Below are 26,629 nucleotides of genomic sequence, written 5' to 3' on the forward strand. Positions count from 1 at the left end.
TGTGGGAGGTGATGCCAGATGCTGTAATGTGGGGGGTGATGCCGGTTGCTGTAATGTGGGGGGTCATGCTGGACGCTGTAATGTGGGGGGTCATGCTGGACGCTGTAATGTGGGGGGTCATGCTGGATGCTGTAATGTGGGGGGTGATGCTGGATGCTATAATGTGGGGGTGATGCTGTAATGTGGGGGGTGATGCCGGTTGCTGTAATGTGGGGATGATGCTGGTTGCTGTAATGTGGGGGGGTGATGCCGGTTGCTGTAATGTGGGGGGTGATGCCGGTTGCTGTAATGTGGGGGGGTGATGCCGGTTGCTGTAAAGTGGGGGGTGATGCTGGATGCTGTAATGTGGGTGGTGATGCCGGTTGCTGTAATGTGGGGGTGATGCTGGTTGCTGTAATGTGGGGGGTGATGCCGGTTGCTGTAATATGGGGGATGATGCGGGTTGCTGTAATGTGGGGGATGATGCCGGATGCTGTAATGTGGGAGGTGATGCCAGATGCTGTAATGTGGGAGGTGATGCCAGATGCTGTAATGTGGGGGGTGATGCCGGTTGCTGTAATGTGGGGGGTCATGCTGGACGCTGTAATGTGGGGGGTCATGCTGGATGCTGTAATGTGGGGGGTGATGCTGGATGCTATAATGTGGGGGTGATGCTGTAATGTGGGGGGTGATGCCGGTTGCTGTAATGTGGGGATGATGCCGGTTGCTGTAATGTGGGGGGGTGATGCCGGTTGCTGTAAAGTGGGGGGTGATGCCGGTTGCTGTAATGTGCTGGGTGATGCCGGTTGCTGTAATGTGGGGGGTGATGCCGGATGTTGTAATGTGGGGGGTGATGCCGGTTGCTGTAATGTTGGGGGTGATGCCGGTTGCTGTAATGTGGGGGGATGATGCCGGTTGCTGTAATGTGGGGGGTGATGCCGATTGCTGTAATGTGGGGGGTGATGCCGGTTGCTGTAATGTGGGGGTGATGCGGGTTGCTGTAATGTGGGGGATGATGCCGGATGCTGTAATGTGGGAGGTGATGCCGGATGCTGTAATGTGGGGGGTGATGCCGGTTGCTGTAATGTGGGGGGTCATGCTGAATGCTGTAATGTGGGGGGTCATGCTGGACGCTGTAATGTGGGGGGTCATGCTGGATGCTGTAATGTGGGGGGTGATGCTGGATGCTATAATGTGGGGGTGATGCTGTAATGTGGGGGGTGATGCCGGTTGCTGTAATGTGGGGATGATGCTGGTTGCTGTAATGTGGGGGGGTGATGCCGGTTGCTGTAATGTGGGGGGTGATGCTGGTTGCTGTAATGTGGGGGGGTGATGCCGGTTGCTGTAAAGTGGGGGGTGATGCTGGATGCTGTAATGTGGGTGGTGATGCCGGTTGCTGTAATGTGGGGGTGATGCTGGTTGCTGTAATGTGGGGGGTGATGCCGGTTGCTGTAATGTGGGGGGTGATGCCGGTTGCTGTAATGTGGGGGGTAATGCCGGTTGCTGTAATGTGGGGGGTGATGCCGGTTGCTGTAATGTGGGGGGTGATGCCGGATGCTGTAATGTGGGGGGTGATGCCGGTTGCTGTAATGTGGGGGGTGATGCCGGTTGCTGTAATGTGGGAGGTGATGCTGGATGCTGTAATGTGGGGGGTGATGCCGGTTGCTGTAATGTGGGGGTGATGCCGGTTGCTGTAATGTGGGGGGTGATGCCGGTTGCTGTAATGTGGGGGGTGATGCCGGTTGCTGTAATGTGGGGGGTGATGCCGGTTGCTGTAATGTAGGGGTGATTGATGTAGTATGAGTGTGTGTGGGGGGTTATTTATTGCTGTAATTTGGGTACTAATAATGTATTGTCATGGTATTTATTGATGTAATTGGGATGCTAACAATGTAATGTTGAGGGTCATTAGGAGAAATAAATACCACCCCACACACACACTCATACTACATCATGTTGTACTGTGCCAGCATCAGTGTGCAACAATATAGTGCATGGAGCCCACAACACGTGGGCCTGTGAGCTTTAAATGCCAGGGCTGATTTTTAGTCCCAGTCCGGCCCTGGACAGGGTTATATGTTAATGACAAATTCAAGCGGAATAGGGTCACATGAAAATATCATATCATTTTCTCCATATCATACCAGAAGCATGTGTGGTATGCAGATGAAGGGGAACTTATGTGTGGAGTTAAAATCATGTTTGTAAGTCATACTTGTGAAAAGTTAGGTCAGGGTAACAAAAATCTAACTTAGAAGGTGTTTCTCCAGCAGAGTCATGAAACCCTAATTTGCATTCCCACAGACCATTTTGTTCTAACATCACAGGAAGGGGGCTGTGGGCCCTGCAGTGTGGTTTTAAAACTGCACTGTGACTGTTAAAATTTGTTCACTTTTGGGGAGTCATTCTGATTGAAGAGTGTCCCATTTTTCCTGCTTCTCCCAGCACCGGAAACTTGATTATAAGTGAGCTATCAATTCTATGTTTTATCCTTTTTATTTTATAAGAAACAATTGCATTATATTTGTATGCATTTTACTACCAGTTTTATCTTAAGCATTGTGGATGTATTTTCCATAGTAAATTACACTTAATAAGTTCAAGTCTCTGTGTTTTTACGAATTCACGCAACAGTTTGGTCAAGATACTACATAATTGAAACGAGGAGAACATTTGTAGTTTATGTTAACTCTGATTAAAGTAAATTATGCTATATGTTAGGAACAGCAGGTAACTGCTGTTCTCTTTTTGGCTGCTGCAGTGTTGTTTTCAGCCTTAGTGTGATCACCTGAACTCCTCTCACCTACAGCTCTATCTGACACCTCCCTGATTGGCTACTACTGGTTTAAATACCTGTCAGCTTCACTCTGCCTTTGCCGTTTATAGCGTTCACACGCTTGCTTCTCCATGCTCCTGGTTCTGTGATTTATCTGACAGTTTCCTGATTGATACCTGCTGTGACCTCTGCCTGGATACCGACCTTGGTTGTTTGCTCGTGACCTTGACCTCTGCCTGAATACTGACCTTGCTTGTTTGCTCGTGGCCCTGACTTCTATTTGGATTCAGACTCTTCCCTTTCATCTGAGAGATCTCCTCCCATCCGCAGGATCGTGGTGCCAGCTATCTGCTCCATCAGACTCACCTGTGTCTGTAGTGTTTCGCAGCACAGATGTACTGCTCCATCTTGCTCTGGTATTTTCACTGACACTGTGCTGCTCTTTAGCTCCATCTCACTTAGGCCACAGCTGGTGCTACACCATCCTCTACTCCACACTGCCAATCTGTAATACTGGTGGAGGTTGGTACTGCATCCTGTTACTAAGTGTTTCTGCTTAATCTGGTCCAGGAGTATCTCTACTCAGCATCCCACTGTCAAGTTCTCTGTGGTGCCTACATACCGGAGTTGAGTTATCACTACTTGAGAATAAGTCTTGGGGACAACCGAGTACCGACGAACATATCTAGTTCTATAGGAAAGGGAATTGCTATAGGTGAAGCTCTTGTCAACAACAGGTTCTGATAACTCATAGGGTGATTCGTGACATTATAATCAGCCCACATACTTGGGATTTACTCCCATGGATCCTACTCCTCCTTCCCTTGCACAAGTGCTGGCTAATCGACTGCAGGCTCAATATCAGATTGTTCAAGACATTTCTACCAGATTGTCTGTTTATGACAGAATTACCTCTTCTCAGGAAGTTGAAGTTCAAGAACCCAAGCTTCATCTTCCAGACAAATTTTCTGGCAATCGAAGGGATTTCCACAACTTTAGGGAAAGCTGCAAATTATATTTCAAGCTATATCCTTGGTTTTCCGGTGCGGAACAGCAGCGAGTGGGTATTGCAATATCATTGTTGCAAGGAAATCCACAAACCTGGGCATTTGGATTGTACCCCGACGGTCCGGAACTGTTATCTGTAGCTTCCTTTTTCCAAGCCTTGGGTCTCCTGTATGACAAGCCTGACAAAGTTTCTACTGCAGAATCTAAACTTAGATCTTTGAAACAGGGACGTCGTTCTTGTTATGACCGTCTAGTTGCTATCCAATAACGATTGTCCACTTCCAGTGATGTGGTTCCATCGCATAATGTGATTTAATAGCCAAAAGTAGCAGAATAAAATAAGTACAGCCATTACTTAGCAGGCGCCCTGGATCCAGTATACAGCATTCAATACAGAAGTCTGTGGTCAAAGAGACTGAATACTGGTCTCAGGACCCCTGCTTATATACAGTTAGTGGTACAGTGAAAACAATACAAATGAGTTTGCTTGCTTCCATTGGTTCAGGCATCAGGAGGGTCCAGTGCAATGCAGCTCATTGGCCAGTTCGAAAGATCACATCCTAAGGTGGGGGTCAGCTCTACTGGAGATGCATTCCTAATCTTCCCGCCAGGAACCTGTTTAAACTGGTCTATTTGCATTACACAGACAATATCATTCTTAACCATTTATTCCCTACAATTCATATCTAGCATACACAACGTGCGATCAGTTTGGCAATTGAACCGGACGGCTGCGAATAAATAGGTATTAGAATGGTACCAGACATGACATGTTTCCTGTGACCTGAACCTTAGCTCTCACTAACATGTATATGACATTATAATATTTAACCATAAACTCTGCTACTTTCTGCCTAAATGACTATGTGTTGCAACTACTTTTACAAGTGAGCTAATTACAAGTGTATAAGTGTTTGCCACGTATTGCGGTTAGTTACGCTACTCCACGCCGTAGTGTGCTATTCACATAACTTCAGACAAAAGACAACCAAGTTGTTAGATATTAATTGAAATGACCATATCCAATTATCTGTCTTCGACAGCTCCACCCTTTGATATTGACAGAAACTATCACCTAATTAAGTTCTTCACATACCATAATACCTGTAACCCTCACCACCATAACAGTCTCGTTTTCAGTATTTTCCTCAGTAGATTGCTTTCCACAATTCCACACCGTAGGAACACATCTGACACATCAGCCAATTACTAAGATGACACCAAGTATAAGGAGAAGAAGCTTACCTATACTAGCAACCATTTCCTGTACCCACTCTCCTAGACCGGAGAACCATTTCACAGGATTCAACCATGAGAACCATTCTGCCACCTTTTCTCCAACCTCATATCATGAAGAATTATGGTTCCTCCGAAATTCCAATTTTAGTTGCAGAATTTCATCCATTTTCCGGTCTATGACTTCCTTGGGGTCATCTGTATGTGCAACATTTGACACCGAACTGGGTGGCTAATGTCACACAATATCCACCAGTAATAGATGTTAGATAATTCAACACCAGTCTATGTTGCACCAACTTCTTTTATAAGCCTGTAGCTCTCTACCCGTATACCTGAAAGTGTCATCATACATCTCAGTGATATTATCTATCAATTTGGCTTGGTCCTAAATATACTTTAAATTTAAAGTTCCCAGAGCGATCCTGGTGGGATCTAATGCAACCATAACATGGAAACCAGTGGCTTCACTAATCAATTTTGGAGCTATGGGTTCTTCACCAGGAATCCTGTTTCTTTTGCCACGATGTTCATACTGTGCGTGTGTGTATGTATGGTGGTGATGTAGTCTTATGAATACCAACCATTTCCTCATGTATAATAGTTATGATCTCAGGAACCAATTTACCTAAGAAACACAAACCTTTGTAAATCGGAGCTAACCAAGAATAAGGCTTTCTCCCAGAAACATAGTACACATCATCTGGGAGGACATAAGGTAAGCAGGATCGCTGATAATATTGCACAGTGTCTTGACAAAATCTTCCTATACCCATTGTCTCCATCTGTTCAAGACAAGTTGCGGCATGGATTACATCCTGACAATAACTCTGAGGAACCCTCCCAACAAGTACTGTCTTATTTCTGTGGACGTGTCGATGCCCATCAACATTCCTGCCTATTAGTGACCTTGAAAGTCTCCCTTCAAAAAAAGTGTGGCGAGCCATTGTCTGATCTGGTATGTCAGCTTCCCAATTCTCCAGTTTTTTTACATGTGAGATATTTAGACACAGTAAAGACCGGTCTAAGGAGTATTGGCAAAGCTTCAGACTAGGGGACCTAGTGATATTGTACTTCACTTCTATGGACCTCCCTCCCCGTAATTCGAGGACCTCAAAAATATTTAGTTCGAACGGCACTAGTCTTATGTTATGCTGTCCCTGAGGCACATGTGAGCACACCCAGCACTCAATTTGGTTTAGGACCTTACCCACTAGGGAGTGATAATCCTTCAGAGGATGCCCGCCCACGTCCAGATTACTATTGGACTGGCATCGCTGGATGCATTTCTCTTCAACTAGGGAGTCACAGTACTTACAAATACAATATTCATCAGACAATAGCCCCACACACTGTCTCCGAGTTCCAGAGTTAACAGACCTTTTCATAATCCCTGGACCAAGCTTGATAATGGGCTGCACTGTTGGTTCTATCAATCTTTCCTCCAACTCCGTTTCATCAGTACCACTACCAGATCCCGTCTCTGTCATCCATCCTTCACAAAAATAGGGTGTCCTACAAAAAATAAAAACAAGAAAAATCCTGGAACAAAAGAAAATTGCTGGAATGATAGTCTGGGCAACATCCTTGGCTCAGGTGTCTTGACTGCAGGCTTTAGGTCTCCCGAAACAGGTTTACGAGTGACAGATCAGTGTCGTCGGTCTCGGCTTTATCTCGTACTTTCTCCGGGCTACTGACTTTCCTGCAGTGAGTGGAATGGACCCAAGTGTCTCTTTCTGCAACATTCAAAGACGTGGTGCTGGTCAGCAACACCTGGTACGGGTGTTCCCAATGGTCTGTTAAACAATCTGAGCGTAAGAAATTGCGGATCATAACATATTCCTCAGGTTCAACATCATGACAGTTTGTTTCTGGCATAACAGGTGACAGCATTTTCAGCTTTTGTTGTTGTTTTAGCTGTCTGCTCATTTTTATGAGATATTGCACAGTCACTTCATTGTTACACTTCAAGTCATCTTCTGGACTTACGATCAAACGAGGCTGTCGGCCAAAAAGGGAGACAGATTAAGAGGCAGTCTAGTAGTGGTTTGGATGCTATGGAGGACTAGTGGCAAAGCTTCCGGCCACGTCAACCCAGTTTCAGCCATTATCTTACTCAGTTTGAGAAAACTCCTGCTCCTCCTCAAGACCACGTTCGGGGATGAGTTTGAAGTCGAGCCGATCCTTAAAGAACGAACCCTTTGAGGTAAATCACAGTTCTTGGTCCATTGGAGGGGCTACGGGTCTGAGGAGAGAGATCTGCATGCTCCACGTCTCCTGGCTCAGAATAAGTCCTCGACTCCAAAGAGTCAGGAGAGGGGTACTGTCAGGCGCGGCTCTCACACCATGTTAGGTGTTGGGAGAGGACGCCTGCCTCCACTGTCGGGTCCCCGTCCCATTGCCTAGCAACAGGAAGTACTTCCGGTTCGCGGCCATGCATGCCTCCTGTTGCTAGGCAACGGGTCGCTTTTCCTCTGTATATTGGCGGTCAAGAGCACCTGACCGCTGCTAGTCCAATTAGGTCTAGTGTCCTACTATAAATAGCCCCTCCTTCCTCCTCTCCAGTGCCAGAGTATTGGTTTCACCTTTCTCCAGCATAGTATCCTGTTCCCATATTATAGTTACCTTTGTTGTTTGACTCCCGGCTTGTTCCTGACCATTCTCTGTCACAATTTGGCTTCTTTGCTTACTGGATACTGACCCTTGGCTTTCCTCCTCACCATTCCTCTGGATCATCCTTCTGTACCACGCTATCGTTTGGCTAAAGACCCGGACCATACGACCACTCCTGCAATCTCCCGCTGCACTGTTAACTAGCTTGAAGGACCGTGACCTGCGTTCCCCACGCAGCCAAGCCCATACCTTCTTGCAAGGGTCCCTGGTGAATACCGGTGGTATGTTAGACTCCGCGCCTTCCTGCCTAGTAGAGTCAATACCAGTCAGCGGCATCCCCAAGTTCGATCGTTACACAAATATTCTTACAAGTAGAATATATACAAGTTTAAATATGACTGACAAATATGGTGAACCAGAGGGCTAGATAAGTATATGTTTTTATAGTCCACTTGTGGGAAACGAGGGACAGACTGGTTGAGGTGATAATAATACCTTGTTTCACCACAGTCAAAAGTACCAATAGGGTCCTCATTGTCTTCACAGCAAAGGCCTCTGCCTGAGGATATGATGTGGTGGAACAGAGACCTTTTTTGACCCTACTGTGATGTACCACCCTAATTGAACAGGACAACGATTACTCATTGGGGTTGGTAGTCAAGCAAAGCCATATCATATCCCTGAAGCAAGACAGTTGGCAGCAAAGCAGGAGGTGCAGAAAATTGTCAAGTTTGATGTGGTTAAAGAAACGACAAGTGAGTGGAATCGTCCAATTGTACTTGTACCACAACCCAATGGGACCATAGGATTCTGCAAGGACTTCGGCTTTATTTATATAGCGCCAGCAGATTTCGTAGCGATTTATGATTGGGAACAAACAGTGATAAAACAATACTGGGTAATACATACATAGAGGTAAGAGGACCCTGCTTGCAAGCTTACAGTCTATGGGACAATGGTTTGATACACAAGGGTAAGTGCTACATTATATTGCATATTTGACCAACTAGAATGCAAAGGTTAAGAAGTATTTAGTGGGCTGTATGCTCAGTCACACAGCTATGTTGGTCAGAGGGTTATTGGTTGACTTGTGTTAGCTGTCTTAAGGGTGGTAATAGGGTAGCCTAGGGAGATTAAAAGGGTGCTTGAGCAATATTATAAGCTTGTCTGAAGAGGTGGGTTTTAAGACAACACTTGAAGGTTTTAAGACTAGAGGAAAGTCTTGTTGGGCAAGGGAGAGAATTCCATGAAATGGGTGCAGCCCGAAAAAAGTCCTGTAACTGAGAGTGGGAGGAAGTGTTGAGAGTGGAAGAGAGATGCAGATCTTGTGCAGAATGAAGATGTCGAGTTTGGAAATATTTTGATACGTGAGGAGATGTGTGTTGGTGCAATTTTGTTGATGGCCTTGTATGTTAGTCGAAGAGTTTTATATTTGATTAGTTGAAAAACAGGAAATCAATGTAGAGACTGACAGAGTGGCTCAGCAGAGGAAAAATAATTTGCAAGGAAAATCAATCTAGCCGCTGTGTACAAAATAAATTGTAGGGGGCTTGAGTCTGATTTTGGGAAGACGAGTAAGGAGGGAATTACAATAGTCGATGCGGGAGATGATGAGTGCATGAATTAAAGTTTTTGCAGTGTCTTATGTGAGATGTACGTATTTTGTAAATGTTTTTTAGATGTATGAAGCATGATGTAAATATAAAGTTGATGTGGGGAACAAAGGATAGTTGCGAGTCAAGGATTACACCTAGGCAGCGGGCTTGCGGGGTGGGATTTATGGTCATGTTGTCAACAGAAATAGAAATGTCAGGCAGGATGCTTCTATTGGGAATAATATTAATTCTGTTTTTGAACGATTCAGTTTGAGTTGGTGAGAGGACATCCAAGATGAAATGGCAGAAAGACAGTCAGTAACGCGAGACAACACAGATGGTGAGAGAGCAGGAGAAGATAGATAAATTTGAGTATCACCCGCATAGAGATGATCCTGAAATCCAAAGGAGCTTATTAGTTTTCCAAGAGAAGTGGTGTAGATAGAGAATAGCAGAAGACCTAGGACTGAGCCTTGTGGTACTCCAACTGATAAAGAAAGCTGAGTGGAAGTTGTTCCAGAGAAATTAACACTGAAAGAGTGATTAGATAGGTAGGATGAGAACCAGGATAAGACAGTGTCGAATGCAGCAGAGAGATCCAGGAGAATTAGTAGAGAGTAATCACCTTTACTTTTAGCTGTGATCAGATCATTGACAACCTTGGTCAGCACAGTCTCTGTGGAGTGTTGAGAGCAACAGCCTGATTGAATAGGATCCAATAGATTGTTTGCAGAAAGAAAACATGTGAGGCGAGTGTAGGCAATTCTCTCAAGAAGTTTGGAGAGACATGGGAGCTGAGAGATGGGGCGGTAATTTGAGAGAGAGTTTGGGTCAGAATTGTTTTTTTTTTGGAATAGGAGTAATCACTGCATGCTTGAATAGTGATGGAAAGATACCAGTAGAGAGAGAGAGATTTCAGATTTTAGTTAGAGGGAATTAGAGGATGCTGGGAAGGAATTAAGCTGATTGATAGTTGAGGGAGATGATACAATTTCAAGTCTGATCTTATCAATCTTGTGCTTGAAATAGGAGGCAAGATCCTGGGCACTGATGTTAGTCGGAGGGTTTGGGATGGGAGGATTGAGAAGAGATTTAAATGTATTAAAACATCATTTGGGGTTAGAAGCCTGAGCATAGATGAGAGACTGGAAATATGCTTGTTTAGCAGTGTCCAGAGCATTTTGATAGGAGTGGTAGATAGCAGTATATGAGCTGAAATCATTAGAGGTACAAGATTTGCACCACTGACGTTCTGCTTTACAAGAAAGTTACGAGAATGTGTCACGATCCGCCTGGCAGCTCCTATCTTTTGGACTTTATTATTTGTATTTGTTCTTTTTATGTGTTTGCAGCAGTACCTCTGATGTCCAGAGGTGCTGCTATTGTGCATTTCTTGTGCTTTAGGAGTTAACCTTTCTGTTCACTAATTATCCCATGCACCTGGGTGTGGTCTCATTTTCCTTATTTATACCTGTCACTCCCAGCACACATTGCTGGTTATTGATGTCATATCCTGTTGTTGCACCCTGTGGATTCTTCCTCCTGCCTTGCTCCTCTGGTTACATGCTGCTTGGAATCTGTTCATACCTCCTGCTTCCCTGCATTAGCTGTGTACCTGCTGGTTTCTGAAGATTCATATTACTTCCTGCATCAGCTTGCACCTGGTATTTACTACTACTCTTGATTACCTGCTATTTATACTTTTCTGCAAATAAACAGTGTTTTCACCATATTCGTGGCTCCTAGCTGTACTCCTGTATGTAACCGTGACAGTATAACCAGCCCAAAAAACAGCTAAGGAGTCAGGTGAAAGTTTTTTATTCTGGGACCTTTTTTGTTCTGGAATTCATTTTTCGTTTACTTTTGGAACATGTCTGCTTTACCAGCTTTTGAATTGCCACAGCTACAGGCTTTACAAATGGACATAATCCTGTTACGCTCCCAGCTTGCTAAATTTTCCACTTTGCTTATGTACCCACTCAGGAGACTGTCAGATTCTGTCTCTCCTAATTCAGAAGCTGCTGATCTGTCTCAATCCACCTTCTTTGCTGATGTACCTGTGCAAATAGCACCTCTTAAAAGTGCTTCTACAAATTTGCTGTTTTCTAAGAACTATGGGGTAACTAATTCCCATTCACATTTGACCGAAGAGGAGCGACAACGCAGAATAACAAACAAGTTGTGTCTCTACTGTGCCAGCAATGCACATTTCTTGCAAGAATGTCCTATCCGTAGACCACGTCAGCTTACTGAACCATCTCCTGTTGTTTCCTCTCTGCATTCCAAATCTGCCAGCTCCAGCCGCCTGTCCTGAGGCGCCAGCTCCACCTGCCTGTCCTGAGGCGCCAACTCCCTCTGTCTCCTGTTGCGAGGTCCCAGCCTCTGTCTCCTGTTGCGAGGTCCCAGCCTCTGTCTCCTGTTGCGAGGTCCCAGCCTCTGTCTCCTGTTGCGAGGTCCCAGCCTCTGTCTCCTGTTGCAAGGTCCCAGCCTCTGTCTCCTGTTGCGAGGTCCCAGCCTCTGTCTCCTGTTGCGAGGTCCCAGCCTCTGTCTCCTGTTGCGAGGTCCCAGCCTCTGTCTCCTGTTGCGAGGTCCCAGCCTCTGTCTCCTGTTGCGAGGTCCCAGCCTCTGTGTCCTGTTGCGAGGTCCCAGCCTCTGTCTCCTGTTGCGAGGTCCCAGCCTCTGTCTCCTGTGCCAAAGTGCCAGCCTCTGTCTCCTGTGCCGAGGTGCCATCATCTGCCTCTTGCTCCAAGGTGCCTTCATCTGCTTCTTGCTCAGAGTCTCCTGCCATTGTGTCCGGCCCTGAGTCTCCTGCCACTGTGTCCGGCCCTGAGTCTCCTGCCACTGTGTCCGGCCCTGAGTCTCCTGCCACTGTGTCCGGCCCTGAGTCTCCTGCCACTGTGTCCGGCCCTGAGTCTCCTGCCACTGTGTCCGGCCCTGAGTCTCCTGCCACTGTGTCCGGCCCTGAGTCTCCTGCCACTGTGTCCGGCCCTGAGTCTCCTGCCACGGTGTCCGGCCCTGAGTCTCCTGCCACGGTGTCCGGCCCTGAGTCTCCTGCCACGGTGTCCGGCCCTGAGCCTCTTGCCACGGTGTCCGGCCCTGAGTCTCCTGCCACGGTGTCCGGCCCTGAGTCTCCTGCCACGGTGTCCGGCCCTGAGTCTCCTGCCACGGTGTCCGGCCCTGAGTCTCCAGCCGCTGTCTCTGTTCCTGAGCTACAGTCTTCTCCAGAGGGGGCGCTGCCCTTACAGTCTTCTCCAGAGGGGGCGCTGCCCTTACAGTCTGCTCCAGAGGGGGTCCTGTCCCTCCAGTCTGCTCCAGAAGAGTTGCCTGTCCATGCGGTTCAGCCCGAGTTGCCTGTCCATGCGGTTCAGCCCGAGTTGCCTGTCCATGCAGTTCAGCCCGAGTTGCCTGTCCATGCAGTTCAGCCCGAGTTGCCTGTCCATGCGGTTCAGCCCGAGTTACCACTTGGTGCTGTCTGCTCTGAGGCTTCTCACAGCGCTGTCTGCCCTGAGACTTCTCACAGCTCTGTCTGCCCCGAGGCTTCTCACAGCGCTGTCTGCCCCGAGGCTTCTCACAGCGCTGTCTGCCCCGAGGCTTCTCACAGCGCTGTCTGCCCCGAGGCTTCTCACAGCGCTGTCTGCCCCGAGGCTTCTCACAGCGCTGTCTGCCCCGAGGCTTCTCACAGCGCTGTCTGCCCCGAGGCTTCTCACAGCGCTGTCTGCCCCGAGGCTTCTCACAGAGATGTCGGCCCCGAAGCTTCTCACAGTGCTGTCCCTACCAAGCCTTCTGCCCAGTCCGGGCCTGCTGCCAAGCCTGCCGCCCAGTCCGGGCCTGCTGCCAAGCCTGCCGCCCAGTCCGGGCCTGCTGCCAAGCCTGCCGCCCAGTCCGGGCCTGCTGCCAAGTCTGCCGCCCAGTCCGAGCCTGCTGCCAAGTCTGCTGCCCAGTCCGGGTCTGCTGCCAAGTCTGCTGCCCAGTCCGGGTCTGCTGCCAAGTCCGAGTCATCCTGTGCTGAGGGTACCAAGTCTGACCCGTTGCCTTTATTTGAGGGGCACATTTCCCAACTTAGTGCCCTTCTGAGATTTGCTGTTTCTTATGTTCCCTTTATACCAGAGCTTGTTAACAGCCCTAAGAGACAGGTACTGTTCCTTATTTCACATTTTAGAGGAGAAGCTTTGGAATGGGTAAACCCTTTGATTGAGTCTGATCACCCCATCCTGTCTGACTTACAACTATTTGTTGAGGCTGTGATCAACAAGTTTTCACCAACACCTCCCGCTATGCCATCTTGTGGGGCCTCTACATTATCAGCAGTACCACCCATTTCACCTGGCCAAGTGATACCTTTGTGCTCCTCCCAGTTGGTGCAGATCCCAACTCCAAGGAAGTCCCGTAAGAGAGGAGGACGTAAGAAGAGAGGTGGTTCTGCAGTGCTTGAACTGGCAGCTGGCATGGTCCCCTTTGCCTTTCCGCCCATGGACGAGGACTTTTCTGCCAGGGCCCCTATTGTGGACTATGATTCTGATGAATTCAGACATTGGTGGTAATTTGGGCGCCTGGCAGCTCCTACCTTTTGGACTTTATTATTTGTATTTGTTCTTTTTATGTGTTTGCAGCAGTACCTCTGATGTCCAGAGGTGCTGCTATTGTGCATTTCTTGTGCTTTAGGAGTTAACCTTTCTGTTCACTAATTATCCCATGCACCTGGGTGTGGTCTCATTTTCCTTATTTATACCTGTCACTCCCAGCACACATTGCTGGCTATTGATGTCATATCCTGTTGTTGCACCCTGTGGATTCTTCCTCCTGCCTTGCTCCTCTGGTTACATGCTGCTTGGAATCTGTTCATACCTCCTGCTTCCCTGCATTAGCTGTGTACCTGCTGGTTTCTGAAGATTCATATTACTTCCTGCATCAGCTTGCACCTGGTATTTACTACTACTCTTGATTACCTGCTATTTATACTTTTCTGCAAATAAACAGAGTGTTTTCACCATATTCGTGGCTCCTAGCTGTACTCCTGTTTGTAACCATGACAGAAAGTTTTTGTAGATTTCGTGTTACTTTAGTGTGCCATGTTTGACAACGAACTCTACACAGAGTATGAAGAGCCACATGATCAAGGGCATGCTAGGGTATGGTGAAAATGAGGGGAAGAGAATGTAGAAATTGGGGAGAGAAGGTGTTGGAGAGAGGTGGAAAACTGTTGAAAAACAATAGAGTTAATATCCCTGTGGGTATGAGGAGGCTTGGAAGAGTTTGACATAGAGAGGTTAAAGAACTGGGACTGAGCGAATAACTAATAAGGTGATGATCCGAGAGGGGGAAAGGAGTGTTAAGGAAATTAGAAATTGAACATAGTTTAGAGAAAACAAGATCAGGACAGTGGCCATTCTGATGACTAGCAGATTCAATCCACTGGGAGAGGTCAAGTGAGGAGGTTAGAGAGAGAAGTTTTGAAGCAGCATTGGAAATTGGATTAGCAATAGGGATGTTGAAATCACCCATGATGTTGTTGAGGATGTCAGAAGATAAGAAGTGAGGCATGCAGAGAAGAGTAATTGTACAATATTGATAAAGCATACCGTTATGGGGATGTTTTATGTGTGACACATATGAAAATCAGATGTAACCAACTAATAAGCACACTTTTTTCAGAGCAATTAAACCATTTATTAAATTGAACCAGTACATATAATCTAAAGAAAAGCACCAGAGTAATGAACTTGTGCATCTTAACCAACAAGGGATGCATTGTAAAGGGTTAACTTCCCTTTACAATGCAGCGCCGCTTGAAATTTAATCGCGGAAGAGGCTGAACACGCGGGTGTTGAAGAACCCGTAGATTGATACATTTACCCCCAAATTTAAAAAAGTTACTTTTAAAACTTGGAAAATCCATTAAAAAAAAAGGTTCCGGAACTCAGTTCTGTGAGTTCTATGACAAAATAAAGCACTGGACATAATAATACTAAGTAGCACAGACTTGCACAAATAAATATATTTAAGAATAGTTATTTATTAACCAAAACATATCATGTATAGTACAAGTATGCAAAAAAAATTACAATCAAGCTAATGTGTTTTAGCAGTCTAGTGAACAAGATCAGATATGCACCAATCAGAACAAGGGTGTGTATGCATATTAACCAAAAGAATGAAACATGAAATTAATGACTACTGTAATGAACCCAATCAATGAGTACTACAAATTAGTCCTATCAAATACTAGAAAATCTAGGGATTAAAATCAAATATACAGCAATCAGAATAAAAGAGGGTGTGCGCGTCTTAACCAATAAGAAATGCAAAAACAAAATCAATAAATACATTCAAGTCTCAGAGACCAGCACACAATATATAAATCTTAACCCATAAAAAAACATAACCAAATCAATAATTAAATCATAAAAATGGCATGCTTCAAAATCTCGAAAGTCATCAGGCATAAAAATTCTATTCGCAATCAGGGTGCATATTAACCAATTGGTAAATACAGAACCTGACCAATAAATACTACCTTTTCTGCCTCACAGGATTGGGCTCATGAAATCGATTCTCGACCATGGCCTTATCTGTTTGGAGTTTGTATGTTCTCCAGTGTTTGCGTGGGTTTCCTTCGGGTGCCACCATTTCCTCCCACACTCCAAAAACATACTGGTAGGTTAATTAGCTGCTATTAAATTGCCCTTAGTCTCTCTCGGTCTGTCTGTTGTCTGTGTGTATGTTAGGGGATATCGATTGTGCGCTCCAATGGAGCAGGAACTGATGTGATTGAGTTCTCTGTGCAGCGCTGCGGAATTAGTGGCACTATATAAATAAATAGATGATGATGATGATACTACAAGATCTTAGTAAGTGTAATTAACATGATCAGTTAATACTGCAGTAAACCCATTTAATCAGTGCTGCAAAATCGAATCTTTGAATGTTAGAAAATCAGATAATCACTTATCAAACTAATTTAAGCCAAAAACAATATGCAAAATAGTTATCATTAAGTACTACAAAACAGCAGATAATAAATTTGTTACTGAACCCATAAAAAGACCTTAACTCTAATGGAAATAACACTATATTACTAGACTTCAGAAAACAACCAGCGGAATGTGTTGTTCACTCTCCCTACCACCCACTAATCTCTAGAACCACAAACTTAATAATACATAATACATGGAGTAATTATATTACGTTCATTTGGTGCAGAAGGTATCTAAGAAAAGATACAAAAAGTTCCCCTTTAGCCAATTTAAGGAATCTGTTCTCACCCCTTAAACCCAAATTAATGATGGCTTTAGATGTAAGCTTTCCACGTTTAAAATGACAACATCTAGAAAAGTGTCTTGGGACTCTATGCTCTTTTCTTAAAGCTACAGTGATTACCAGGGAATGAACCCCTAGTTCTTGTCAACTACTTATTTATCTCAGATTTTGAACATGTTCCAATACAGTGGTTGAAGTGGAAATTTAGAAGTGGTGGTATGGAAAATGTAATGGGATTCTAATTAAATGGAATTTGATAGTTTTCCAATGAAGGCAGGAGAAGTGGCGGTAGGGCATACCAGTGTTTACACCCCCTCTTATATGTAGATATATAAGAGAGGCTTTTCTTCTGAATTTGCAAGCAAATACTACTACGTTATATAGGTAACAGACAAAGAGGAATGCTCCATTGCTAAGAGTCAGTGCTGAAATAGAAATTATAGTGCTGGCTGGCTTGGTCTAAATCTGCAGTTACATTTTACTGTACCATAGCTCACTCAGAAACAGGAGAGGTGGCAGGGTTCAGTGCTGAAACAGAAATTGTAATATTAGGGCTGTCAGTGTTCTTCAAAGTCTCCAGTGACATTGTATTGTGCCATAGCTCATACAGAAACAGGAGTTCCAGTCATGATGATACTAATCCCTCTACCTCATGTGCTAAAGCCTATGTTCAAGTGCATAGTAGTTTTAAGTCAGGGAAACAAAAATGTAAATAAAAAGCTTGTACCTCTTTAAAGAAAAAGAAAACCTCTCTAAAAAAAAAGCTGAAAGTTTACTGTAGAAAAACATAAAATTGCCAAGATACCATTCTACCCAAAATATTACCAAGCATACCAGCATTAGGTAGCTCCCTTCTCTTAGCTAGATTTCAGCACCTGCAATCTACACTGTCATCATATTCACCCTCATCATTGTGTACATCTTCCTCAAACAATACGAATTCATCCCCACTGGAATCCACCATCACAGAAGTCTGTGTACTTTGATGTAATTGCTGATAATGGCCTTCCTCATGGAATTTGTAGTTCATTTTATTGCAGAGCTGTCATGATTTTTGGGCAATTCTTTCAGAGCAGAGCAAATGTAAAAATGTTGTTCTAACTCATCTGCATCTCCACTGGGTGTCTTGGGAAAGCTACGTTTTTTCCGAGAAGCAGTTGCCAGAGAAACTGAAGGAGGAGATGTCATTACAAGATGTTGATAGCTCTTGGATCCTGGCAAAGTGAATTAAGTCCTAGATCTACAATTACAATATAGTTAGTGGATTTACTTTTTAGTTTTTAGTTTTATTTCATCCTTCAATTTCTCTAGCTGCTTCCCAAAAAGAATAATTAAGGCAATCACTTGACTCAAGCTAACTGTGTCTGCACTCTCTTCACAGGTGACTACTTCGCTGGACTAAAGTACATTCCCCTCAAATTCTAATCTTCTTGCAACTACTGCATTCTCTTACATGCTGTTGCAGAATCCCGAAAATGACCTTAAATTTTTCGGGACACAGACAACATCTCCTGCATGTCATTGTTATTTTTTAAAAGTTCTGTAACACAAAGTTGATTGTGTGAGCAAAACAGGAAATGTGATTCAATTCCCCCCACTGTAATGCTCTAACAATATTGGTTGGCGTTATCAGAAATCACATATCCTCAGGAGAGTCCCAGCAGGATTAGCCATGTTGCAATGACATCCCTTACTTTTTGTAACAGATTGTCAGCTGTATGCCTCTTAGTGAAGCCGCTGATACACAGAGTAGCGTACTTCTGAAAAATGTGACGTACTTGGGTACATGCTGCTGCTGTTTCTGCTGGTGAAGGCGAATCACCAACCCAGTGGGCTGCCACAGTCATATAATCTTTAGTTTGCCCAGTTCCGCTTGATCCCATATCTGTGGTTAAGTGTACAGTGGGTAGAATGGCATTTTGTAGCCCAATAATTACATTTTTACGAATTTTCTGGTAGAGGTGAGGAATAGCTTTTCTAGTAAAATGGTGTCGTGATGGAATTTGGTAATAGGGACAGAAGACCTCAAGTAACTGTCTAAAACCAGCTGCATTAATAGTGGACATTGGATGCAGATCTAATACTAGCATAGTCGCCATGGCATCTGTGATCCACTTTGCGACTGGATGACAGGAGAATATACAAACTCCACACAGATAAGGCCATGGTTGGGAATCAAACTCATGACCCCAGTGCTGAGAGGCAGAAGTACTAACCACTAAGCCATTGATATTGTGTACAACACACTGAAAGACTGCCTACTGCCGTAGAGCGACTATTGCAAGGTTGTCAACATGGCTTGCAAATCTCCGCTATCCATAACCTGTACCACAGACCTGACATACGGATATTTTATGCAATTATTGCCAATGTTATCAGTGCAGGTTACTGGGGTTAAGTTTTGGCTGTAATTTGAAACTGTTGTATGTTGAAATTGTGACTTCACAATAAAATGCAAGAAGTGCACCAAATTCATTATTATATCAAGTTATGTTATGGGACTGCTACACATTTATATAATAATTATGTGTAAGTGCATGACTGTTTCTCACAGACTTGTGGAAGATACATAGGAAAGTAAAAGTCATTTTACTATAAGTTTACCAAGGATCTTGGGAGTTGTAGTTCAGCGACAGCTAGGGAGTGGGCGTGAGCCCAGTATGTATTTACAGATTCTACTGCAGATGAAAGGTATATGTGACATCAGGGCCGTCTTTTCGACTGGGCATGATGGGCAGGGGCCCAGGCAGGGCTCTTAATGAAAAAAAAAAAAGTCCTGCAAAAAAATCCAAAAACTTACCTTGCGGTCACTTGGTCACATCAGGTGTCGATCTGGCTCTGGCTTCCTCCCTGGTCCCATCCTTCGTGCTGCGCTCGCAGTGAATTTCAGGTGTGACGTCATCACGCCCGACATTTTCATTGAGGAGCGCAGCACGGAGGACACACCTGCGTGAGAAATAGCAGCTTTTTCAGAAAAAGAAAGAGATCGGAGAACAAGCCTATTAAAAGTTAAGGGGGAAATTTTTATTATTTCAAGGGAGGCTGAGCATAAAAATCTTTTGGTATTCTATTTTTTCTGGAATAATTGATTTGCCTATTTCTTATAACATGTTTTTGACTAATGGGTCCTAATTGGAGTTGACCATTAGGGTATGAATTGACTTTTAATGCCTGTTACATCACTAACAGGCACCTGCTGCCATTGCCAATCTCATCGTCCTCACCTGGAGCATCACTAAAGGTCCTTATCTCCTGGCTTAAATGCATTTTATTTATATTGCATGGAAACAATACCAAACCATTCCTGAAGCTGTACCCAGTGATTATACCAGCACCAGGTGCCCAATAGCTAGTTCTGCACTGTGCCACCAATAATTGTACCGGTACTGTACCCTGTGATTATAACAGCCCGTGCCCACAGCCATTCTGTATAGGGCTCCTATACAGTCACACAGCAATGGGAGGGGGGGGGGGGGTGGTCCTACAGTCACACAGCAATGTGAGGGCGGTGGGCCTATACAGTCCCACAGCAATGTGAGGGGGGTGGGCCTATATAGTCACACAGCAATGTGAGGGGGGGGTCCTACAGTCACACATCAATGTGAGGGGGATTCTATACAGTCACACAGCAATGTGAGGGGCGGGGGGGGGGGTCCTATACAGTCACACAGCAATATACAGTCACACAGCAATGTGAGAGGGGTGCTACAGTCACACAGCAATGTGAGGGGGGTCCTACAGTCACACATCAATGTGAGGGGGCGGGAAGTCCTATACAGTCACACAGCAATGTGAGGGGGGAGGGGGTCACAAACAGTGACAGTCACACAGCAATGCTATTTCCATGCATTATTGTTTGATCTAAAGGGAGCAATTATACTTGTAACAATAATAGGTTAGTTGATAATGAGGATGCAATGGTGAGAAAACTACATTCTGGGACTGTATCTCTGAGGATACGCTCATATCATATCCTCATATCCTATAAGCTCCTATTAAGAGATGGTGCCAATAATTGTACAGTGCATTATGCTGATGTTGCTTTTAATGTACTGCATATACTCATTAAAAAAACACCTTATGAAAACTCTACCACTGAACATGCAGGCACTTGCCCTGTATTTACATCATGAGTGTCCTCCAAAGGGTTTAAAGAACCATCATTTTAAGCTTCACTACACATGGAGGCACCTTCAGTCCATGCACCCACCTGTGTAGCAACAGTGTATGTGCGGCTTATGGTAGAGAATAAAAGTTAAAAAAAGAGTAGAGATGAGCGGGCTCGGATATCTGAAATCCGAGCCCACCCGAACGTTGCCGATCCGAGCCGGATCCGAGACAGATCCGGGTATTCCCGGCAATTGCAAAACTGAAACCGAGGCTCTGACTCATAATCCCGCTGTCGGATTTCGCGATACTCGTATTCTATAAATTACCCGCTAGCCGCTGCCATCTTCACTCGAGCATTGATCAGGGTAGAGGGAGGTTGTGTTAGGTGGTCCTCTGTCCTGCTATATCTCGTGCTGTGCTGTGCTGTGCTGTTCAGTTCTGTGCTGTGCTGTGTTCTGCTCAGTCCAGTGGTGCTGTGTCCTGTGCTCTGTCCTTCTAAGGGCATTGTAATTTCCCCATTATTCCCAAGTTATAAAATTTTTTAAAAAAAGTTATAAAAAAAATAAAAAAAAAATAATTATAAAAAAATAAAATAAAAATAAAAATATCCAAAAACAATCCTGCAGTATAAGTCCATTGGTACTGCAATATTACAAAGTTCACAGATTCTGCAGTATAAGTCCATTGGTACTGCTATATTACAAAGTTCACTGATTCTGCAGTATAAGTCCATTGGCACTGCTATATTACAAAGTTCACTGATTCTGCAGTATAAGTTCATTGGTACTGCTATATTACAAAGTTCACTGATTCTGCAGTATAAGTCCAGTGGTACTGCAATATTACAAAGTTCACTGATTCTGCAGTATAATTCCAGTGGTACTGCTATATTACAAAGTTCACTGATTCAGCAGTATAAGTCCAGTGGTACTGCTATATTACAAAGTTCACTGATTCTGCAGTATAAGTCCATTGGTACTGCTATATTACAAAGTTCACTGATTCAGCAGTATAAGTCCATTGGTACTGCTATATTACAAAGTTCACTGATTCTGCAGTATAAGTCCATTGGTAATTTTTAAAGGCTTTGCAGAGTGTGTGTGGCTTAGGGGTACGCTCTCTTGTGCTACATATAATGGAAAACCAAAATTTGGAGGATAAAGTAGGGAAAGATCAAGACCCACTTCCTCCTAATACTGAAGCTGCTGCCACTAGTCATGACATAGACCGGCGGTTCCCAAACTGTGTGCCGCGGCTCCCAGGGGTGCCGCGGCGCTGTCACTGGGGTGCCGCGGGCAAAGCATTGAAAAAAAGAAAAAGCACAGAAACTTACCAATCCTCCGGGCGCCGGGACCCAGAAGACTCCTCTCTCCCGCAGCTGTCACTGAATATCGACGTCAGTAACAAGCTGCTGCGGGAGAGAGGAGGCTGCTGGGTCCCGGCGCCCGGCGGATTGGTAAGTTTCTGTGCTTTTTCTTTTTTTTCTATGGCTGGCGCGCGGCAGAGGAGAGAGGGAGCGTGACAGCGGGGAAGAGAGGGTGACAGTTGGGGCAGAGAGGGTGACAGCGGGGCAGAGAGCGTGACAGCGGGGAAGAGAGGATGACAGCTGGGGCAGAGAGCGTGACAGCGGGGAAAAGAGGGTGACAACTGGGGCAGAGAGGGTGACAGCTGGGGCAGAGAGGGTGACAGCGGGGAAAATAGGGTGACAGCTGGGGCAGAGAGTGTGACAGCGGGGAAGAGAGGGTGACAGCTGGGGCAGAGAGGGTGACAGCTGGGGCAGAGAGGGTGACAGCGGGGAAAAGAGGGTGACAGCTGGGGCAGAGAGCGTGACAGCGGGGAAGAGAGGGTGACAGCTGGGGCAGAGAGGGTGACAGCGGGGAAAAGAGGGTGACAGCTGGGGCAGAGAGCGTGACAGCGGGGAAGAGAGGGTGACAGCCGGGAAGAGAGGGTGACAGCCGGGAAGAGAGGGTGACAGCTGGGGCAGAGAGGGTGACAGCGGGGAAGAGAGGGTGACAGCGGGGCAGAGAGCGTGACAGCGGGGAAAAGAGGGTGACAGCTGGGGAAGAGAGGGTGACAGCTGGGGCAGAGAGGGTGACAGCTGGGGCAGAGAGGGTGACAGCTGGGGCAGAGAGCGTGACAGCGGGGAAGAGAGGGTGACAGCTGGGAAGAGAGGGTGACAGCTGGGGCAGAGAGGGTGACAGCTGGGGCACAACGGGGCAGAGGAGTGTAACGGGCAGAGAGGATGACAGCTGGGGCACAACGGGGCAGAGGAGTGTAACAGGGGGCAGAGGAGTATAACAGGGGCAGAGGAGTGTGACAGCGTGACAGAGGGCAGAGGAGGGGGACAGCGTGAGAGGGCAGAGGAGGGGGGACATCGTGAGAGAGGGCAGAGGAGGGGGGACATTGTGAGAGAGGGCAGAGGAGGGGGACAGCGTGACAGAGGGCAGAGGGGGGGCAGTTTGAGAGAGGGCAGTGTGTCTGGATGCAGAGGGGGCAGTGTGTCTGGATGCAGAGGGGACAGAGTGCCTGAGGGCAGAGTGTCTGGATGCAGAGGGGGCATTTTTGCATACAACTAAATAAGTATTTCTGTCCTGACCTAAATACTTATTACAATTTTTTGACCAAACTACTTCTAAAACAGGACTGCTCAATAATTATTTTGGAGGGGTGCCTTGAAAAAATTTGGAGACTCTAAGGGTGCCGCGAACTGCAAAAGTTTGGGAACCACTGACATACACGATGAAATGCCATCAACGTCGTCTGGCAAGCCCGATGCCCAATCTCCTAGTACAGGGCATGTAAAATCCAAAAAGCCCAAGTTGAGGTGTGAGGTGTTCAGAATAGACTGGGAATTAGTGGAAATGATTGTTATTGAATGTTATTGAGGTTAATAATACCGTAGGAGTGAAAATAAACCCAAAAACTTGTTTTTAACACTTTTTATGTTTTTTTTCAAAATAAATCCGAATCCAAAACCTTAAATCCGAACCAAAACCTTTCGTCAGGTGTTTTGCGAAACAAATCCGAACCCAAAACCTCAAGCAAATCCGAATCCAAAACAAAAAACACGAGACACCAAAAGTGGCCGGTGCATATCCCTAAAAAAGAGTTGAATATGCTTTTGGTAATATTAAAACATATTGCCTCTAACTGTATGCTATAGCATTGATCAAGATTCAAATCCACTAAATTTTACTTATTCCCTGGGCAAATTTTCAAATCAGGCTTTAATAATCTATGAGTCACTGCCCACAACTTATTGGCATGATTACAAAAAACAAAGGAGGGACTTCCCTGTCAAATAAACATAGTCATTGTTGCATCTATAGGATGAATTCAATTGCTGGCAATTGCACCTTTCACATTGCCGACAATTATGGTACAAATCTACGCTCATTTTTCCTTGCGATGTCCGTGAGACATTGAATTTTCCCCTATATCCTATACTTTGTCCAATGCTTGAGCAGCCACCTCTCTTTAACTAGATTAAACCCATGCAGCATTTCTTAAGGGCCTACAGTTAACTGAACTAAAACGCCACAAGGCAGAGGACAGTGGAGAAAGCTAACTGAGCTCATATTAGGGATCCAGCAGCCTATGATTGGGTTATACATTGAATAGGTCATATGAATGGAACTTCAGCCCAGCCCTCTTTTCACTTTGCTTAAAGCTTTCTATCTGAATGCACTAGGCTTATTTACTATCTTGGAGTTGGGTTAACCAGTGTCAGAGCTAAAGTTTTATATATTGTTCCAATATTAGGCCCCAGCTTGTACAATCTCAGGGTCTGTTGGTAGTGAAAATTCCTGCTGTAATGAATGTGGTATTAAAATTTGGAATAGGTTATCACAAGTGTGTTGCATCAGGTGCCAGCACCTACGCTTCATTTTCAGGTCAGTGATGCCTGTGTGTTCCTAGTTTTCTATTGCACATTGTGCTGGTAGGAGTGGTTTTAATGCATTGAGTAGGAGTCTACATTCAATAAATTATTAACCTTATAAATATGTATTTATATAACACCATCATACCTCACATTTCAATCAAAAAGTGCAAATGCCCATTTAATCCAATTTTGATTTGTTTTACATCCATTCAACAGGACTCTAGGATTGAGTCCTGTGTAATGCATAAAAAAATGCATGTGCAGTTTTTCTGCGCTTTTGGTAATCTAACTAGGAATTCATTCAGTGAATTGCATCAGGCAACCATCCACTCCCACACATTTTGAAATACTACATTATATTACATTTATACCTATCTGCTTGTGGTGGGGCTACATATGATTAATTTGTGACAACAGTAATGCAACTAAAAATATATTATTAATTTAAACTTAACTAAATCAAGAACAAAAAGTACAAAGCCTGCAATCTAGATCAAAAGACATTGAATCACAAAGTGGTTATTTTTAAAACTTTAAACCAAAGTGTGACTATAGAACATGCAATAATCCTAAAAAAGTACTCAATGATCTCTCTAAGACATAGGGAACAGGTGGTAATATAATAAAAAACAGATAAACCAAACAGATTAGGAAGGCTGATCAACCTGTGTCTCTCAATAGTTGTTGAAGTACACAGCCTGCTGAGATCTGTGGTTCAAGATAACTGCTTAACTTGCCCAAGTATGATGTACAGAATGAGGAGTTGTATCTTTCAAAATGTTACTTAATTTGGAGAAACTATAACATTTATCTTCCAAAAGGAGGTTGGACAATTGGTAACATTGAGAATGTTTCAAACGAAGAAGGGACTGTCTTTCCAAATCAAGTGATAACTATAATCTATTAACAGAGTATGCTGATTACAAAGTTTATAATGTTCTCTGAAAACAGCGGACTAATAGGTTAACGTATGTATAAACCAGCCTAGTCAGATGAATGGATGAGGATTTGCTATATCAGTGAACACTATATCAGCTCCACCTGGTGGATGTTAAGAAAACAGAATGTGAGATATATTATATATACATATATCTGCGTAATTGAACTATTTCGCTATATGGTCACAGTATACCAAGCTAGCCTCTCCTCTAAACTAGTCAACTATAACCCTCCTATGAGGTTTAACTGTGAAATATGTTAGATATTTATACACACAAGTACGCATATACAATACAGGTCCCTGCAGTAGCCTGAATAAACTAGTTGGACCTGTTCCATTCAGGGACCTAAATGGCAATTTTGTGCATATAATCCACACAATTACTTTGAGCATGCCCAGAACCGGGTCATACAATACTAAACGCACCAATGCTCAATTTATCTTTGAGTGCAATGGACAATTACTACAGCCTACAATGTCAGGGAGGGAATGTGGCAGGGATTAGGAGTATGCCCGTAGTCAATGTACGGTAAGGGCTTGCCAAGGTTGAGCACACACAGCATCATCCTATTCAAGCTCTGGCAATCTCTTAGGTACTTGTTTTTCAGCAACAGGATTAGTCTAAGGGGCGTATTCGATTGTTAGTGTTAATGCTAACAAACGAGCGCTCAAAAAAATCTTAGCGTTAATACGGTAATTACTCACGGAATTTTAGCTCGCAGCTCTGCGTGCTGAAATTTCGTGAGTAAACTACCGTACTAACGCTTTTCGCGCGCAATATTACCGTATAAACGGTAATATTTTTCGAGCGCTCGTTTTTCATCGTTAACGCTAACAATTGAATATGCCCCTAAGTGTTGATTACTAGAGATGATGACTGAGTATGTATGCTAGGACATGTGTGCAATCAGGAGTAACTGTAAAAATTTATTTTATGTACAGTAGACATTCATAACATTCTATAAATATTATGAACAAATAAATGTTGTTCATGGGGAAAAACAAAAAACTTTTTTTTTTCATGTTTTATCATTAATGCCTATATTATTAACAGGTGACATTAACTGAATAGTTTTTTTTTCTGTGCGTCCTTTTGTGAATTTATATTCCACAAAGGAATTGAATGTATCCTGCAGTGTCTTGTCTAGTACAGCAGAGCAGATCTACACCCGTATTCATCATCACACGTATCTTCAGATCTGCTCCTCGTTGAATACATATACCCGACTTTT

The 26,629-nt window shown here is 44.5% G+C and overlaps 1 protein-coding gene across 1 annotated transcript in view; it reads right to left on the reverse strand.

Annotated features, from left to right (window-relative positions):
- POLR3A (RNA polymerase III subunit A) overlaps positions 1–26,629 on the reverse strand; it is a 614,347-nt gene that overhangs the window by 61,718 nt on the left and 526,000 nt on the right. The gene's annotated exons all lie outside the window — the stretch shown is intronic.

Source organism: Mixophyes fleayi, chromosome 6, assembly GCF_038048845.1.
Source record: "Mixophyes fleayi isolate aMixFle1 chromosome 6, aMixFle1.hap1, whole genome shotgun sequence".
Taxonomy (NCBI): Eukaryota; Metazoa; Chordata; class Amphibia; order Anura; family Limnodynastidae; genus Mixophyes; species Mixophyes fleayi.